The sequence below is a fragment of the Camellia sinensis genome, chromosome 14, assembly GCF_055761805.1.
Source record: "Camellia sinensis isolate YWXY chromosome 14, ASM5576180v1, whole genome shotgun sequence".
Taxonomy (NCBI): Eukaryota; Viridiplantae; Streptophyta; class Magnoliopsida; order Ericales; family Theaceae; genus Camellia; species Camellia sinensis.
The window spans coordinates 89,205,788-89,225,963 of record NC_138974.1 but is presented as its reverse complement, the minus strand read 5'-3'; positions in this window follow the sequence as shown (position 1 = coordinate 89,225,963).

Genomic DNA, 20,176 nt, shown 5'->3' with positions numbered 1-20,176 from the left:
GACCAAGGGAATGCATGCCAAATGCAAATGATTTCAAGCATGCAACACATGCAACCAAAGCATGCAAACATGAGATAATGTAATAGCACTTGAATGGCATACAAGGGATGGACTTACACTAATTGGACGGCTCTAAGTTAGGTCCAAAACAGTGGCCAAAGCTTAAGAAGATGGAACCAAACACACATACACACATGCACATGTTAAGGCCTAAACACTTAAGCATCAAGAGGCATCTTTCAAGCACACTTAAAAGGGAATAATCATGGACATGGGGCATGCATTAAGCTCTGAAAATCATGCAAGAACATGGTGTCAAACCAAGCAAACAAGATAGGCTAAACATGCAACAAATGGCCCAAGCATTCAAGGCAAGCTAAAGGGGTATTTGACCACACTTAGCAAGACCAAACATGGCATGAATTTAATGACCAAAAACAGAGTTTTAGCACATAAAACAAAGCCCAAAGACCACTTAGATGGCATCTAAATGGCTTGAATTCAAAAGCATGCACAAATGCACTTTCAAGGGGCATACCACACAAGCTCATAAGGCATCAAAGAGGCATCCAAGGCAAGCATACAAGCATGCTAAGGGGACTGAAATGATGCTATAAATGGTGCCAAACCATTAAAATAAAGCAAGTAACGCATGCTATACTCTCACATACTTAAGGCTAACAAGCCAAAATGCAAAGGGGCTATACCAAACACGTCATGGCCGACCAAAATGACTAAGGACAGACCTCTAGCATGGAAAAATAAGCACAAAAGCTTCACGAAGCTAGACCTAAAACATGCTTGAACAATGGTTTACAACCTAAGGCATGTTAAGGCCTAAACATGGCATTACGAGGTAGGTATGCTAAGCATGCATGGTGTACCAAAACCAACATACAACAATGCTATTTCATGGAAAAATAAGCATAAATAATAGCCAAGGCATGGTCAACATGAGGCTTAGCTAGGTGCTCATTAAGGAGGCAAAAATGGCCCTTTTCAAGGACAACAAGGAGAGGGGGTGACCCTCTCCTTCTTGGGACTTCAAGGCACCATCCTTACCACTGAAATCCCTCAAGATTTCAGTGGTGAGGAGGCCCAAACACCAAAGTCCCGGAGCTCACTCAAAATGGCACAAAATGGAGCCTCTCAAGGCATAAGAGGGGTCAAACACCTCCAAACCACAAAACACTCTAAACAAACTATTTAGAGGGCCTAAAAACAGAAATTTTTTATATTATACACTAAGCTCAAAAACAGTTCTAAGATAGGAAAAAATAGTATGCAAAAATGGGGAATAAAGGGACAAACTTCTTACCCTTGAAGACCCTCTTCACAAATGAAGCTCCAGCAGCTTCTTTGAGCTCAAAACAGCTCCCAAGCTTCAAGAACAAACCTCTGGCCCTTCAAGAACTAAGAAAAGGTGTAACACTATGTGTTTGTGTGCAATAGTAAGACACAAACACACTTATACACACACAAAGGCCAAATGAGGGAGAGGTATAGAGATAGAATATGTATAAATCCTAACCCTAGAACTCAAACCCTAAAATGGCTGTCTAAAATCTCTAACCCTAAAGCCAAGAGAGGAGACCTCTCTTTATAGAGCTTTTTGTCTTGTAAAGCTTACAAGACAAGCTTCTAAAGAGAGAGATCCCTCCATACACGTGTATGGAGAGGAGCCAAATGCAAGACAGCTGTGTCAAAATATCTGCAAAAGCAGATGAACAGTAGTCGGCTGCTCAAAATTGCCATTGACCAAAAAAAGATAGCCGACCGGCCATCTATAGTGCCGGCCGGCCAAACATTTGGCCGGTGGCCACAAAACACAGCTGGTGGCCTCAAGCCACGGCCGGTGATGGGTGGGGATGGTCTACAAGCCCTACCCTGCCTCTCAAAGGCAAAACACAAGTGTTTGGTGTCGAACCAAGCACAAAACAGTCGAGTTCGGAGATCCTGAGGCAAGGCGCGCTGCCAAGGCTTCCGGGAACTCAAGACGAACACAAACATGGATAATCACCAAGTGTTCCAACGGTGACGTCCAAGTCTTGAGGACGGTCAAAAATGGGGTGTCTACAGTTGCCCCTCTTTGACGGAACTCGAAAGTCATAACAATGACGGGAGTGAATGTCAAAGCCCAGAGACGGCCCATTTTTGACAAGGCCGAAGACTCAGACAAACATGCACGACAAACAAGGTATGCGCCCGAAGGCAGGGGCAAAATGCAAGACAATGCACAGAGCCGGACATAACTTATGATCATGCAAAGAAAGCTATAACGAATCATACATGCGACAGCTTTAAGCTAGCATACACCGAACTACACTACAATGCAGAAAGGATGTAAGAGAATTATGCAATTCTCGATACGTCTCACTCGGAGGATACAATACCTGTGCGGCCCGTCTGGTTGCACCAGCCTCAAATGAACCGTACATACAATATCGTGCCTGAAAAGAAAGCAAACTTAACAGGTATAATATTATTAGCAACATGCATGACAATGCAAAAATGGATGCAAAATAATATACAATATATACAAAACCATGTATAAGAAATGCAAATGAAAGTGCAATGCGATTGAAACAATGCAAACTATATGCAAAGCAATTGAATCATGATCCAATCATGAGCGGTTCGAAACCACACTTATGTCAAATAGATTGATGGAGGTAACAAGTCCGTCTACCATAGAACGGTCTACTGAACTATGAGTAATGTAGACGGACGCAAGAACAAGTATTGGGGGGGAATTGACACAAGTGGGGAAACGACCCGCTGAAGAAAGGACAATGATCCTAATGCCGGATGCAAAAATTACACTACAATGTAATGTATATATGGATATGCTGGGGAGATGGCAATGGATATGGCACGCGGGCCAAACCAAATCTTGCCTAGGCAAGGCATGTACGCATACAAGCCATGTTTAACATAGAACGGTCTACTGAACTATGCTTTGACACGAGAAGTATGGGCACATACCAGACCAAGCTCGACATGGAAAGGCGCAAGCCATAAATGGCAGGTGATGCAATGAATGCATGCAAATTACAATGCCATATCTACAAATATGCAATGGAATGGAAATGGATACAATGGATATGGCCTGCGGGCCAAACCAAATTTTGCCTAGGAAAGGCATGTACACATACAAGCCGTGTCTAACATAGAACGGTCTACTGAACTATGTTTCGACGTGAAAAGTATGGACACATACCAGACCAAGCTCAACATGGAAAGGCGCGAGCCATAGGCGGAAGTGATGCAGTGAATGCATGCAAGCTACAATGCAATATGCACTAATATTCTAATGATACAATGGATATGGTACGCAGGCCAAACCAAATCTTTGCCTAGGAAGGGCATGTACACGTACAAGCCGCGTCTAACATAGAACGGTCCACTGAACTATGTTTCAACGTGAAAAGTATGGGCACATACCAGACCAAGCTCAACATAGAAAGGCGCAAGTCATAAACGGAAGTGATACAGTGAACGCATGCAAGCTCCAATGCAATATGCACTAATATTCTAATGATGCATGACAATGCAACTATTTACGATGATGCATGACAATGCAATTATATTTTTTTGTTTTTGTTTTTGTTTTTAAAATGCAAATGATGCATGAAATGCATGCTGCATGGAATGCGCGACAACACGCTGCGTTTAAGATACATGACAATGTAAATGGACTGTGCACATCAATGCACTAAAGGTCTTGCACCTTCCAAGGATTTAAGGTCTCCTAGACCGTAATATTTCGCACAAGAAATGTATAACAAGGCAAGTGAACTTGAAATGCGCAACAACGTGCGGCTTAAAATATATGTATAATGCAACTTATCAAAAGTCGTTCGGGCACGACAAACACCGAAGGACTTGCACCTTCAGAGGATTTAGGGTCTCCTAGACCGTAATACCTGTGCGGCTCGTCTGGTTGCACCAGCCTTAAATGAACTGTACATACAATATCGTGCCTGCAAAGAAAACAACTCAACAGGTACAATGTGATTAGCAACATGCATATTAATGCATTTCAAAATGCGTGACAACGCAAAGCAAGTGAAAAGCATAACAATGCTGTGAAGGCACAGACATGTAAGTGGAGCACGCGGTCTGCGCGGGCAACGAAACTGATCATAAGCATGCGGTCTACGCAAGCCAGGAGATCGAACATAAGCATGCGGTCTACGCAAGTAGACCATGCGGTCCACGCAAGTAATGGAATTGATTACAAGTATGCGGTCTACGCAAGCAAAACATGCGGTCTACGCAAGTAATGAAATTGAACAAACATGTGGTCTACGCAAGCAAAACATGCAGTCTACGCAAGTAATGAATTTGAACAAACATGCGGTCCACGCAAGCAAAACATGCGGTCTACGCAAGTAATGAATTTGAACAAACATGCGGTCCACGCAAGCAAAACATGTGGTCTACGCAAGTAATGAAATTGAACAAACATGCGGTCTACGCAAGCAAAACATCCAGTCTACGCAAGTAATGAAATTGATCAAACATGCAGTCTACACAAGCAAAACATGCGGTCTACGCAAGTAATGAATTCGAACAAACATGCGGTCTACGCAAGCAAAACATGCGGTCTACGCAAGTAATGAAATTGAACAAGCATGCGGTCTATGCAAGGAAAACATGTGGTCTACGCAAGTAATGAAATTGATCAAACATGCGGTCTACGCAAGTAATGAAATTGAACAAGCATGCGGTCTACGCAAGCAAAATATGCGGTCTACGCAAGGTAATGAAATTGATCAAACATGCGGTCTACGCAAGCAATGAAATTGAACAAACATGCGGTCTACGCAAGCAAAATATGCGGTCTACGCAAGTAATGAAATTGAACAAGCATGCGGTCTACGCAAGCAAAACATGCGGTCTACGCAAGTAATGGAATTGATTACAAGTATGCGGTCTACGCAAGCAAAACATGCGGTCTACGCAAGTAATGAAATTGAACAAGCATGCGGTCTACGCAAGCAAAACATGCGGTCTACGCAAGTAAAACATGAGGTCTATGCAAGTAATGAAATTGATCAAACATGCGGTCTACGCAAGCAAAACATGCAGTCTACGCAAGTAATGAATTCGAACAAACATGCGGTCTACGCAAGCAAAACATGCGGTCTACGCAAGTAATGAAATTGAACAAGCATGCGGTCTACGCAAGGAAAACATGCGGTCTACGCAAGTAATGAAATTGATCAAACATGCAAAATGCAATGAGATGCGCGAAACCACGCGATGCGTTTCAGACAACGCGAGCGCACAAGACAGCGCGATTGATATGCGATACGCATGGGGCAACTTTTGAGTTTTGTAAAAGCCAAAAGGATACGAAAAGGATACACCTTGCACGAATTCGAGTGCCACGCACAGAAGACACGACCCGAGGTCAACGGAGGCCGGTTAAGTGTCGGAGATGCACTTTCTTGTACTTCTTTGAGCTATGAAGACCCAAAACTACAGATCTGACCCAAACAAGGATGCAAGAGGCTCACCGGCCGGAAGAGGAGGCCACTGGCTGTCCATCGGCCATCAATACATTCCACCGGCCAAATATTTGGCCGACCGGCCAAAAATGTAGCCGACCGGCCAAAAATGCCTGAATCGGGGTAGATTCGACTTTTCACCTCGGGTCTTTTAAAATAGGGTTCCAAACCCTATTTTACACATCCTCCTTAGCCGAAAATCCCTTCCCTCTCTCTCTAGAGCATTCCCCTCCTTTGATTCTCCCATTTTCGTGCGTTCTAGCCCCCGTTTCGTCGTTCGATTCGCTTATATCTTCGCGTTTCGAACATTTTCATCTGAATATTTCTTCATTTCGGTGCTCCCTTTGCCATTTCCACCTTTTGGGGCTTATTCCCCTCGAGTTTTTCTCGACTCGCGTGCCTTTTTCACTTCCCGACTTCTCGGGCCACTTTTTCACCCTCTCGGGTTGACTTTTCGGTCAACTTTCCACATTTTCGCCCGATTTTCCCTTTTCCGGCTATTTTCTCACCATTTTCGACATGGCCGACGATATTTCCCAGGGCGGGACTCCCCCGGATCACGAGATGGACCCCGGGGTTGAGCTCCTCCCGTTGAGCGTCCGCCCGTTCGACCCGGCGACCTACCGGCCAGCGGTTCATGTGCTACCTCCTGACGGACTTCGCCAGTTTCGGAGTTTCGACAGAGCGATGCCACCAGAGCTCCTCCTACGTGAGCCTACATCTCACTTATCCTTCGGCGCTTCCGAGGTAACATTCCTCTCTCCATTTTATTTTTCGCAATGTAGAATATAAAAACTGCCATAGCTGATTACATTCTTTAATTGCTTGACTCCGATACACTGACACACTGTGCACTGTAGTTGATCACAACCATACTGGCAACTGATATCTGTTTGAGGCTGACATGTGCACACACACTGCGTCGGCCCTGAATCACTCAAACACACCAAACACAGTATACACTGCACACACTGTAGTTTATTGCAATCACACCGATACCCGATATCTGTTTGAATCCGAAGAACTTGCACGCATGCTATATTTGTACTGAACCACGCAAACACACTGACACATCACACGTAGTTCACTATAAGCACACCAGCACCCGGGATCTGTTTGAATCTGAAAAACTTGCACGCATCCTACATTTGTACTGAATTCTGAATGCCCTTCAAAACTAGTATATTCAGTATTGCCTTGCAATTATTTGTTTGAAAACAGGGAGATTCCCATACCGTCCGCGAGTATGGGAACATTGCCGCTCGGGACCGGTATGCTGAGCTTCCCGGCGCGGTTCGCCACATTGTGGACCAGGCGGGCTTTGGTGCTTTCTGCAGGGGATTATCCAGACTCACCGCGAGCAGGCCTCTCCTTGCTGCTCTAGCGGAGAGATGGTGGGACATCACCGACTCGTTCCATCTATCTGCGACGGGAGACATGACGATGACTCCCTATGATTTCTCGATGCTCACAGGCATCGGGGTAGGGGGTGATCCGATCCCCTTCGACACTGATATGGACAAGTGGACTGCCGCTCAGATCCATCTGCTTGGCGAGGTGCCACCTCTCGCCCGTCCAGGCTTTGTTCGTTACTCCTGGTTCGAGGTGCAGTTCAGGGTCCAGCCCGCGTTGGTGGAGGAGGCTCTGATGACTCCGGAGGCCGTGGAGAGATATGCGCGCGACTTTCTCATGTTCCTGCTGGGGACGACCATTTTCGCCGACCGGGAGAACACCGTGCCCCTCTGCCTGCTTAGTGCACTGGTGGACGTCAGGCAGATCTTGCACTATGATTGAGGTGGCGCCGCTCTGGCCACACTCTACGGGTATATGAGTTCGGCTTCCCGTGGCAGCGGACAGTTGCTCGGGGGCTACTGGCGTGCTTGGGAGGTACGTTTCTTTCCCGCTTTTCATTTCTGTTTTTCTATCTTCTATACTCTGTACTGTATTCTGTATTGCACACACTGTAGTTTGCTTTTCACTAACTGTATACTGCACACGCGGCACACATATACACTCTGCTTTACACTGACTGTACACTGCTCACACTGTACACTGTACACAATGCACTGCACAACACACGGCTCTGCCATTTTTGTTTTATTTTGTATTTTTCTTTATCTGATAGTCATATTGATGTTTTCTCTGCAGTTGTGGGTGTATGCCTACTTTCCCAGGCTTGCACCCGTGCCAGACGCGGAGACCCCCCTCGTCGTCCCGTTCTCGCGACGCTTCGACGGGAGATGCGTGCGGAGGCCACGAGAGACATTTAGCTTCTTTCGCCGCTACTTCGACACTATCACCCCTGCCGAGGTATGTTTTAGTTCAGAATTTATCTAAACTTTGCTTTTCACTGCATATTTCAATAACGATAGATAACAAACTGTATGTCACTTTCAGATCACTTGGCAGCCTTGGGCTCCGTTGCCGGCGACGATGCGGGACCGATTTGCCAGCACTGAGGAGACCTCGCGTTTTCGGATCTTACTGGAGGGCCCGGTCTGTCGGGCTTGGTACCTAGGTGAGCGTTTCCTACGCCAGACCTTAGGGTTACCTGAGCAGATAGTCCCGGTTCACCCTCCTGAGGACATGAGAGAGCCCGAGAGACTCACTACCGAGCAGATGGCCGATTATACTATCGGCTGGGAGGCGACCCGCTTCAGAGGCGTTGGCGACTACAGAGAGTACGTGCAGACGTTCATTATGCAGTCTCTGAGCGGCGGCCGTCGAGCTAAGGAAGCCAGGCCCGTGGCGCCAGCAGCTAGGGCAGGAGCGGGAGTTGGAGCAGGAGCATCGAGGAGGGCTCGAGTTCGCGGCAGGGGCGGAGTTCAGGGAGGACGGGGGACCGGTTGGCCTGTTCTGCCCACTTTACTAACATACAGAGGGCAGGATGGGGCAACCTACCAGATCCCCTTTGCTCCTCCCCCGGCTGGTCATGAGTTAGCCGGCATCCCCGACTTGCCTCCGGTATGTATTACTTCATTTTGCATCTTGCATTGGCATTTCATTTCAGTTTATTTGATATTCCGCGGAATACTGATATACCTTGTACTTTTGCAGGCGTCCTCCGAGTACACCCGACAGTCCGTGGAGTTGAATGCCTCCATGATGGGGATGCTACAGTGGACCTTTGACCTCCTGGCCCTCTACAGCATTCCGGTATGTTCTTCTGATCACGGCCTCAAATCGCTCACAAGCTGATTCACGTAATCTAATGCACGACACAACACTTGACACACTGACCTCACAGCGTCTGATACACTGCATACACTGCATTCTGCACTGTACTCTGCACTGATAAACTGCTCACGGCATTCACATATTGTATTCATACACCGCATTCTGCACTGATAAACTGCTCACGGCATTCACACACTGTACTCATACACTGCATTCTGCACTGATAAACTGTCCACAGTATACTGATGCATTTGCCTTTTACGTACTTTTCAGCCTCCCTTCCAGATTCCCGTTGTAGGAGGTGCTCCAGCTGGACCTTCCGTCCCCGCCCGAGAGAGAGATGAGGAGGGCAGAGTATTCCCCCGCACCAAGGCGGGGCGCACTCATGCCGGGAGTAGTTCGCGGGCTCCAGTCCCTGATGATGATGACGAGGAGTCGGAGGCAGAGGCAGAGTCGGAGGCGGGGTCATCGGAGGAGGAGACCGGAGGCGGCACTAGCTCGGGCTCTGATGACGATGCTGATGATGCTCCTGGACCTTCGTCCAGGAAGAGGACTAGGACAGACCGATAGCCTTCGGAGCCGCTTGTCATGGATACAGATTTTTGTTGTTTTTCTTCTTTCTTGTACTTTTTCCTTTTGTCGGTAGTTAGGATACTTTGTACTGCCGCAGGCAGGTTTTTGTTTCCAAAACTTGTGTACTTGAAAAGATGATGAAAGAAAAAGTGTTTACATCCGTATATCTTTACATTTCATACTTTGCATTGCATCACACCATATTACACCTCAATGTAAATGAAATTGATTGGTTGTCTGAAAATTGAACACTTGCACTGTAATAATCAGATAACTAAACAGCCAACAGCAAAATAACCCAAGCAACCCACTGCCTGATTCTGGACACACAGCCCTTACTCTACTGGGGATTAATCTGCATACAGCCCCTAACACCACACTCAGTTCATTTTGCACACATAAAATCCTGAACAAACGGCCCAATCTGACAAGACAGAACACAAAGACAGGACCAGTTGAAGCTGAAGCACACTCAGATGCCCCAATTTTTTTGTTCTTTTGCTTTGCACAGATGTAGAGAATGGCACAGCACTCTGAGCATAAACGATTTTTGAAATTAAATAAGGGTTTTTCAAACTGGGGTATCGAGCCTACAACTGAACACAACGGGGAGGACTCAAACAAAAGGGTACACGACCTAAACACAACGAGACACGCTCAGAAAAGACCCAAAACAAAAGTTGAGGTGAACAAAACGAAAGACACGACACGCGGACATGTTCAACGAAAGACCTCAAATCTCGAGGAGCCAGTTCCTCCGGGTACGTTTCCCACCCTTTCTGATTTGTGATTCTCACATCACTCGGCCCTCAGGCTCGGTTTTTCTCTCAAAACCCTTTTTCTTACTTTTCTCTCAACTTACACCTCTCTATTCTTTATTCTCTCATTTTCCATCCCTCCCCAGGGTGATAGGAAGTTGCAGGTTCATGCCTGATGCCGTTAGCTCACAGCTATTTCTTCTGGTGGGTAGAGTGCCCTCTTGGCAAGTATGTTGACGACGGGGGAAAGACAGAACGCCTGACTCGACTGTGCCCCTAGTTTATCACTTCGACCATTTTTTCCGTTTTGGCTTTCTACTAAAACAGTTTTGATCAAGATGAGAGTCGGATTAACGTACTTGTTCGATTTTTGATTTGAAAACCATACAAGTCAGGCTGTAAGCACTGAAAATTTTCCTTTTTGGGTCCAAGAAAATGGTCCAGTTTTGGAAAATGGAGTAGTTTTCGAGAAAATAGTCAACCTTAGTAAAAATTTTCAAAAACTATTTTGCAAACAGTCAATGCCCGACGAGCATGGAACTTACTCCTTAAGATGCGCAACCTCAGATCGGAGGCACTGGGAAATTGCCCCTTGTTTGAAGGACGCTGCACGGCAACGAAAAGTTGCCCCTGGTTTGAACGGCGACTCACGGCAACGGAAAGTGGCCCCTTGTTTGGATGATGCCGCAACAGTCCGCGAACAGTCTTCATTGGTGGTGGTCGAACTCTTGGACACAGAGATGACGAAGACGGTCATAACAAATATATGGACACAGTCACCTTGGGAGTGTTGGCGACCGGACTTTGGGATGAAATCGAAACCATTGTATGGACCGAGATGCTATGAAAGCGTTGGGGGCTGGACTTCAGAATGAAGTTGCCTACGTATCCCAAACATGGGAATCAAGCCTTACGTAGTTCCGGTTAAGGTACACTCGGGTATTTTAACCTTCACTTTTCAGGCTCTAACTTTTGCCAAGGCGCCCGATACGGGTTTTCGGCCTTGCGAGCTTTTCTTTTCTCTTTTTTTTTTATTTTTTTTATTTTTTGTATCTTTTTTCTTTCTTTTTTTGATTTTATTTCTCCTCTTTTTTTTGTATTTTTTTTTGTATTTTTCTCTTGCTCTAACTTTTGCCTGGGTCGCCCTTCCGGGTTTTCGGCCCAGCGAGCCTCTCAAAGGGTAAAAGTGTAACAAGTCCATGCCAAATGGTTTTTGAAGTTGCAGCCTCTCTGTGTCTAGGAGAACGGCTGTTGCAATGATTTGTAGGAGAATCCATCATGGTTGCACCACGAGCTTCTTCTGGTGAGATCTAATCTTTTTGATTCGGCTTCGGTGCCTCTTGTTCGAGGGCTGCTTCAAAACTGGCCACACGGGCCTCACATGGTGTTTGACCGTTGAACTTTCTGAACGGATTCAAGGTTCGAAACGGACGGGTTGAATCTTGAGGCTGAGAGCGATCCTAGGCTGCACAATCTCAAGAGTGGTTCCACACAAGTCTTCACAGGGCCGCGCAAAACATTCGTTTTTGAAAGTTTTTAAGAAAGCGACAAATCGCTCGCGCCGAAGATAGTGTGGAACCAATCTGGATCAAGCCAGGGTCCTTCCCAGTACTCACGCTGACAAGCATGATTTCATTCATTAAGGGCTTAGCATGCTTCTCTTTCTCTCAATTGATCAAATTTTTACAAAACCGGAGGAATTCCTTCCTCTTTGTTTTTATCACCGCAGTGTTCAAAAGGGGTTTTTGAAAAACTTAGGCTAATGCAATGAGTTTGGCGCGCAGGAGAGCAGGCGAGATGTACTGTTAGCCCATTCAAATCCTCTGGCACAACTAACTTACACTGAAAGCAAGCATGAAAATGAGATAGCCACAGCTGTTTCATTCAGATTTGTTGGTATAACTGGCCCCTCGGCCGAAACAGACTCAAAAACAAAAACGGGTAATTACAAGACAAAACGGTGTTCGAGGCAAAACCCCGGAATCACCTGGTATTCTATACAAAGGGGACTGACTCGCTACAATAAGACAGACCCTTAAGCAAAAAGACTGACTCAAGACAAAGAGACAGACTCAAAACAAAAGACTGACTCGATACCCAAGCCAGAATTTAAAAAGCTAGCGTTCACAGATGCTCAAAAATGCGTGCCAGACGCCACATCCAAAATATACCAAATGCCGCCTGCAGGTGGTTCACTTTCTGATTACATACTTGCAGTATCTGTGTCCTCAAAATCCAATAACTGGGTGGTAACGGACTTGGCTGAGGTGGGCGGGAGGATAACCTCGTTGTCAATCAAATCTTGCACCTCATGACGGAGGCGGAAACAATTGTCGGTAGCATGGCCTGTCTGCTGGTGGTACGCGCAATACTGAGCAGCATCATGCGTAGCAGGGAGATTCTTTGGGAGAGGCCGAGGCTCCAAGGGTTTAAGGTGTCCCCTCTCGTCAAGGATCTGAAGTGCCTTAGACAGAGGCATGTAGAGAGCATGAAAGATCCTGCGCCCTCGGGGCAGGTACTTTGCAGTCTGAGCATTCTTACTAGATGCACTAGCAAAAGGGTCGGCAGGCACTGCCTTGGTTTTCTGATCTTTCCCAGGTGCAGGGTTGGGAATAGGAGGAACTGTTCTGGCATGACGGGGCCTATCCCGATTTTCTGACTGGCTTGAACTACCCTCAGGTGGAGTGGGGAAAGCATCCTCCACAGTTTTTTGCCACAACTGCGGATATCTGTTGCTTGTTCATCCCCCCGGCTTTCAAAGCCTCGACTGCCCGCAGCAGTTGTTCAATGGGATCGGCATCTGCCTTCACTTTGTCTTTTCCTCTGGCCTCAACCTGATCGAGGGTTTGGGTTGATGTTGATATGTCATTACCATAGCTGGAGGCCATCTCCGGTTGGGTAAGTTCAATCACAATTCGCCCCAACAGCGGGGGCTCCTGGGGTACAAAACTCCCGGCATATGGTGCGGCTGGAGGTGAAGCTAACATTCCGTAGGCGAGATCCGCCACAGACCTCTGGAGATCACCTATCATCCCCATTAGTTCAAATGTAGTAGGCTCGCGAGCCTGGTATAGCTGGGGGGCCCAGACCGGGTGCGCAACAGGCGACCTGGGTGGATGTGACATATCAATGTTGGTCTCACTTTGCAGAGTGATCCCTTGATCTAATGCAGCTGTCATAACCACGATCTCTTCTGAATTCTGCGCCATCATAAGTCCTGCCTCAGCAAGGAGGAGCACTAGCTATTCTGTACCAGCTGTCCGAACTGAAAGAGATAACAAGCAGCATTTCAGCCCAAATGGATCAAACACGGGTGTAGCTGAACAACTGTACTCTACTGCTGATCACTGTTCCCCAGAAATCACTGTCCCCAAAACTGAACCTGATACCCGCAGATAACTGATTCTCATAAACTGATGCTGATGCCCTCAGGTTTGATACTCAAACTTGCAAACTGATATGTACGTTCCTGTAGAGATACACTCTAAGAGCACATAGCAAGTAAAGAGAGCCAAAACACCCCTATGTTGGGGTAAGGTTTCCCTGTCCTATTTTGTCAGGAGCTAGGGTTTTACTATGCACGCAACGGTTTTCAAACAACCTAACATCGGGTAAGCAACCTGTCTTAATTTGGAATGGTCGCTATGGATTTCAATATGCACTAGGTCGAATGGTCGAAAAGGGTGCCCCGGTAAAAACTGGGGTTTGTGTTCCCATACTGTCAGAGCCCATAACCGGTCAGCCTTATGGTCATGCCTTGACAAGACAAGCCTCCGGCAAACCGTTCAGGAATGGCAGATGGCAAACACGGTGTCCTAGGCGCACCAATGCACATGCAATGCAAAGAAACACATAAATGTAATCAAAACAGGATATCACGAGTTCGAGTCAAGCTCTCTAATCTCCCCAGCAGAGTCCCCAGAAACTGTAGATGCGCCCGCCTGGGGCCCTCGCTACATTTCGGACTCGATTTTGTTTGTCACGGTTCTTAATCTGAACCAAAGAGTCCAAATCCGGTAAATCGTTTTGAGAAACGGATTTTTGAAAAGAAGTGCCAAACATGGACTGCTTTGCCAGATACAGAGTCGCCACCTAAATATTTTTATGGGAGAATTTAGGAAACCCTGACTCGGTGCCAAAGGTCACGTGTCCGTCATCACCAAAGTTGCCTCGGCTCGGGAACTTGGGTACGATCGGGGAAGGTCAGCTATGAGCACCCCCTCTCGCCCGGTCCGAAGACCGGCCTCTACTAACCGTGATATTTTGTTTTGAAAACGTTATGTGCTCTTAAACCGGTTATTAGCCTAGAATTACTATGTTATGGCACGGCAAACAAGTATATACTAGATTGCCTAATTTGGAAATAAGCATTGCATATCCGTTTGTCTTGAAAAGTACTTTGGAATTTGCTACTCGCAAGTAGACTAAAATACGGATTTCAACGAGTTTTTTCAACTCAGACAATCCAACCTTCACCCACAGGCATTCAAGCAGTTTATGTCACATAAGCATCTAGCCACATGGTAAGCATGCTGTCATGATAGCATTCACACGCATGCGATATGCTAAAGCATAAAATACTTACATCGTACTCCGTGCCAAAACAATAAACTAGTTAGCCAACATGCATGGTCTTAGTTCATGTCAAATTGACTAATGCAACACATACAGGATGCAATTAGAGTAGGCTCGGTTAACCTAAATATGGCAGGTGAAATGCAATCAATTAATGCATGTATTCAATTTGGAATTGAAGTACAAATGTAGTTAGCATGATGTACCGAGCCCGGTGCATGCAAGACAAATGTATGGATGCACGCATGCATAGCATAAGGTATGCTAATTTGAACATGTCCTAATCTACCACCATAAGCGGGTAAATAAAATGGAAGAAAGAAATGGGGATTGGAAGACATGCACACACACGCACCCACACTTATTACAGATTCGCCCTCGCCCGGAGGGACCGAAAGAATAATATAGTTCGAATAATGAATTAACTATCCTAGCTAATTAATTATTATAGACCAACTAAATTAATTGGGCAAATTAACTAATCTAATTAAGCAATAAACAGTCCCGGGATGAAGGCCCAATGCAGTGCGCGCTCGGTTTTGCTCGGAAATCCGCCACCATGCACAAGATGCCTCTGTTTTCCCTGCTTTACTCCTCTGATGATTGCCAAATCCTCAGGGTTTACTCTGTGGATGCTGGGAAACACCACCGGCTGAAAGAGAACACCACCGGCCATGCAGAATGGTCACCGGCCATAACTTTGATCCATCGGCCAAAAATGGTGGCCGATCGGCACTAAATGTTGCCGGTCGAACAAAAGTTCCTCCAGAAACTGTTTTGACAGCAGCAGAGGGCAATACTTGGCATGGCAATGCATCTCAAGCAATGTATGCATTAATCCTATCCCTCATCATGTGTATGACTCAAAGGGACATGGTCCTTGGTTCTCGGACCATCAACCGCGCATTTCCATGCGTGATGGCCCAAGGGACCAAGTGTGCACATTTGATGTCGAGTGCAATGCAAACCATCAAACCAAAGGGGCCCAATCCCTATCACTAAATCAAGGGACAAGGCATACATGTTCGATGCAACCTAAGCATGTTAACTAACATGCAACATGGTATAAAAGGGAGCATGCAAACATGCAATGCACATTAGGTACACAACCTAAGCAACAAGGCAAACAAGCATGCCACGACTATGCAAACTACTTAGAGCATGCAAGATGTGATCTAATCATGCAACATGCTAGTAATTTGACCAAGGGAATGCATGCCAAATGCAAATGATTTCAAGCATGCAACACATGCAACCAAAGCATGCAAACATGAGATAATGTAATAACACTTGAATGGCATACAAGGGATGGACTTACACTAATTGGACGGCTCTAAGTTAGGTCCAAAACAGTGGCCAAGGCTTAAGAAGATTGGACCAAACACACATACACACATGCACATGTTAAGGCCTAAACACTTAAGCATCAAGAGGCATCTTTCAAGCACACTTAAAAGGGAATAATCATGGACATGGGGCATGCATTAAGCTCTGAAAATCATGCAAAAACATGGTGTCAAACCAAGCAAACAAGATAGGCTAAACATGCAACAAATGGCCCAAGCATTCAAGGCAAGCTAAAGGGGTATTTGACCACACTTAGCAAGACCAAACATGGCATGAATTTAATGACCAAAAACAGAGTTTTAGCACATAAAACAAAGCCCAAAAGACCACTTAGATGGCATCTAAATGGCTTGAATTCAAAAGCATGCACAAATGCACTTTCAAGGGGCATACCACACAAGCTCATAAGGCATCAAAGAGGCATCCAAGGCAAGCATACAAGCATGCTAAGGGGACTGAAATGATGCTATAAATGGTGCCAAACCATTAAAATAAAGCAAGTAACGCATGTTATACTCTCACATACTTAAGGCTAACAAGCCAAAATGCAAAGGGGCTATACCAAACACGTCATGGCCGACCAAAATGATTAAGGACAGACCTCTAGCATGGCAAAATAAGCACAAAAGCTTCACGAAGCTAGACCTAAAACATGCTTGAACAATGGTTTACAACCTAAGGCATGTTAAGGCCTAAACATGGCATTACAAGGTAGGTATGCTAAGCATGCATGGTGTACCAAAACCAACATACAACAATGCTATTTCATGACAAAATAAGCATAAATAACAGCCAAGGCATGGTCAACATGAGGCTTAGCTAGGTGCTCATTAAGGAGGCAAAAATGGCCCTTTTCAAGGACAACAAGGAGAGGGGGTGACCCTCTCCTTCTTGGGACTTCAAGGCACCATCCTTACCACTGAAATCCCTCAAGATTTCAGTGGTGAGGAGGCCCAAACACCAAAGTCCCGGAGCTCACTCAAAATGGCACAAAATGGAGCCTCTCAAGGCATAAGAGGGGTCAAACACCTCCAAACCACAAAACATTCTAAACAAACTATTTAGAGGGCCTAAAAACAGAAATTTTTTATATTATACACTAAGCTCAAAAACAGTTCTAAGATAGGAAAAAATAGTATGCAAAAATGGGGAATAAAGGGACAAACTTCTTACCCTTGAAGACCCTCTTCACAAATGAAGCTCCAGCAGCTTCTTTGAGCTCAAAACAGCTCCCAAGCTTCAAGAACAAACCTCTGGCCCTTCAAGAACTAAGAAAAGGTGTAACACTATGTGTTTGTGTGCAATAGTAAGACACAAACACACTTATACACACACAAAGGCCAAATGAGAGAGAGGTATAGGGATAGAATATGTATAAATCCTAACCCTAGAACTCAAACCCTAAAATGGCTGTCTAAAATCTCTAACCCTAAAGCCAAGAGAGGAGACCTCTCTTTATAGAGCTTTTTGTCTTGTAAAGCTTACAAGACAAGCTTCTAAAGAGAGAGATCCCTCCATACACGTGTATGGAGGGGAGCCAAATGCAAGACAGCTGTGTCAAAATATCTGCAAAAGCAGATGAACAGTAGTCGGCTGCTCAAAATTGCCATTGACCAAAAAAAGATAGCCGACCGGCCATCTATAGTGTCGGCCGGCCAAACATTTGGCCGGTGGCCACAAAACACAGCCGGTGGCCTCAAGCCACGGCCGGTGTTGGGTGGGGATGGTCTACAAGCCCTACCCTGCCTCTCAAAGGAAAAACACAAGTGTTTGGTGTCAAACCAAGCACAAAACAGTCGAGTTCGGAGATCCTGAGGCAAGGCGCGCTGCCAAGGCTTCCGGGAACTCAAGACGAACACAAACATGGATAATCACCAAGGGTGTGTTTGGTAACGTTTACGTTTTCAGTTTATATTTTCAAAAATTTTATAAACTGGTTTTTGTTTATTTTTTGTTTATTTTTAGAAAAACATAAACTACAAACGTGTTTGGTAATTGACAAAATATTTACAAAATTTAAAAAATATAAAAAAGAGTGAAAAATGGCAAGTGGTGGCAAGTGGCGGCGAAAGACAGTGGTGACAAGTGGCGGCGAAAGACGGTGGGTGGTGGGTGGTGGCGGGTGGGTGGGTGACGGTGGCGGGTGGCAGCGAGTGGGTGGTGGCGGTGGCGGGTGGTGGAAAGTGGTGACGGTGGGTGGTGGGTACCTGGTGGTGGTGGTGAGTGGGTGGGTGACGGTGGCGGCTGGTGGATGGTAGCGAGTGGCCGGTGGTGGTGGTGGTAGCGGTGGCGGGTGACGGGTGGTGATGGCAGGTGGGTGGCGGATGGCGGGTGGTGGCGGGTACGCGGCGGGTGCTGGTAGCGGGTGGGTGGATAACGGTGGTGGCGGGGCGGGTGGGTGGCGGATGGCGGGTGGTGGTGGGTGGGTGGGTGGTTGGTGGTGATGGTGGTTGGATGGGTGACGGTGGCGGGTGGTAGCGAATGGGTAGTAGTGGTGGTGGTGGCGGTGGGTAGTTGGTAGTGGTGGCAAGTGGGTGGCGGATGGCGGGTGGTGGCGGGTGGTGGCGGGTAGGTGGTGGGTGGGTGAGTAGGTAACGGTGGCGGGTGGTAGGTGGTAGCGAGTTGGTGGTGGTGGTGGGTGGTGGTGGCAGGTAGGTGGCGGGTGGGGTGGTGGTGGTGGTGGGGGCGGGTGGGTGACAGGTGGCTGGTGGTGGTAGGTGGTGGATGGTGGTGGCGGGTGGTGGTGGCCGGCAGTGGATGGTAGTGGCGGGTGGTGGGTGGTGGATGGTGGGTGGTGGTGGTGGTAGTGGTGGTGGTGGCAAGGAGTGGGTGGTGGTGGCGAGTAGGTGGCAGATGGGTGGTGGTAGCAGGTGGGTGGTGGCGGAAGACGGTGGTGGAAAATGGTGGCGGGTGGTGGCTAGTGTTGGGTGGTTAAAAAAAAAAAAACTGAAAACTCAAAATGGAAACACATTTTTTGTGTTTTCATTTTTTGGCCAAATTTATAAACTGAGACCACTGATTTATAAATCAAAAATTTTACCAAACAAGTTTTTATTTGAGTTTTTTAAATTTTTGTAAATATAAACAGAAAACTGAAAACGTAAGTGTTACCAAACGGCACCCAAGTGTTCCAATGGTGACATCCAAGTCTTGAGGACGGTCAAAAATGGGGTGTCTACACCTGTGAGAGAGATAGGCAAAGCAAAAGCTTGCAAACTTTCTATGCCACCACTCTGCAACCTCTTTCTTTTGCATTAGTCTCCTCTACCATGGCCTCTTCACACGGTTCTCTCAATCTTTTTCCAGACCTAAACGAGTCCACGATAGAGATGACCGATTCTGACTCCTCTAAACCTCAACCGCGGGCTCCTCCTCCTTCCCCTATTTTCAGCTTTCCAGCGATGTCAGTTGAGCAAATAATTGCGGCACAGTCTGACATCGTAGCAAACTCGTATATGCTGAGGTCATGTGTGGAGACCCTGACTACGGTCTTTAACTTTACTTGTCGATTGCAGTACAGGATGTTTGATGTACATCAGTTAACTGCATAACTCTCCTTGCTCCAACGTATATACAAGGACTCTCGAGTAGAAATTAGTGCACTGAAAAAGCAGAACAAAGAACTGAAACGACAGGCCACCTCCGCGGCCCGATTCGAAGTTCCTTCACATAACCAATTTGATGGCCGGCGAGGAATAATCTCCTTCTGAAGCTCTGCCAGTGTTGAGATAGAGTCTTCAAGAGCTTCAAAGGAGTAAAGATGAAGCGAGGCAACTAATGGTAAAGTCAAGCGACAAAGCTGTGTGCAAATGAAGCCGGTTGTAATCTTCGCTACTAAGTTGTTGCCGGAAAACTAAGAAAATGCTACTCTCTCTCTTATTTTTATTTTTTGTTTGTTTGTTTGTTTTGTTTTGTTTTTATTTTTTGTCGGTTATTTTGTTTTATTTTTTTGTTTGGAGTGGGAACTTATAGCTTCAACTCCTTTTTGTACAAATTTGATCGGGGTTGACCCCTGGCATTTAATAAGACGAGTTTGTTCTACAAATTTGGATGACATGAATAGCACAACACTGAACATAAAAATCATTTTGTTTTGAATTTTGAACTTGAAAATGGCTGCTTTTTAGTGAATTCTGAACTAAATATTAAGCCTATCACTGACAAAAACACAAAACACAACTTAATGAAATGAAAATAAAGCAAAAACCATCCCAAAACACACCCATTTGC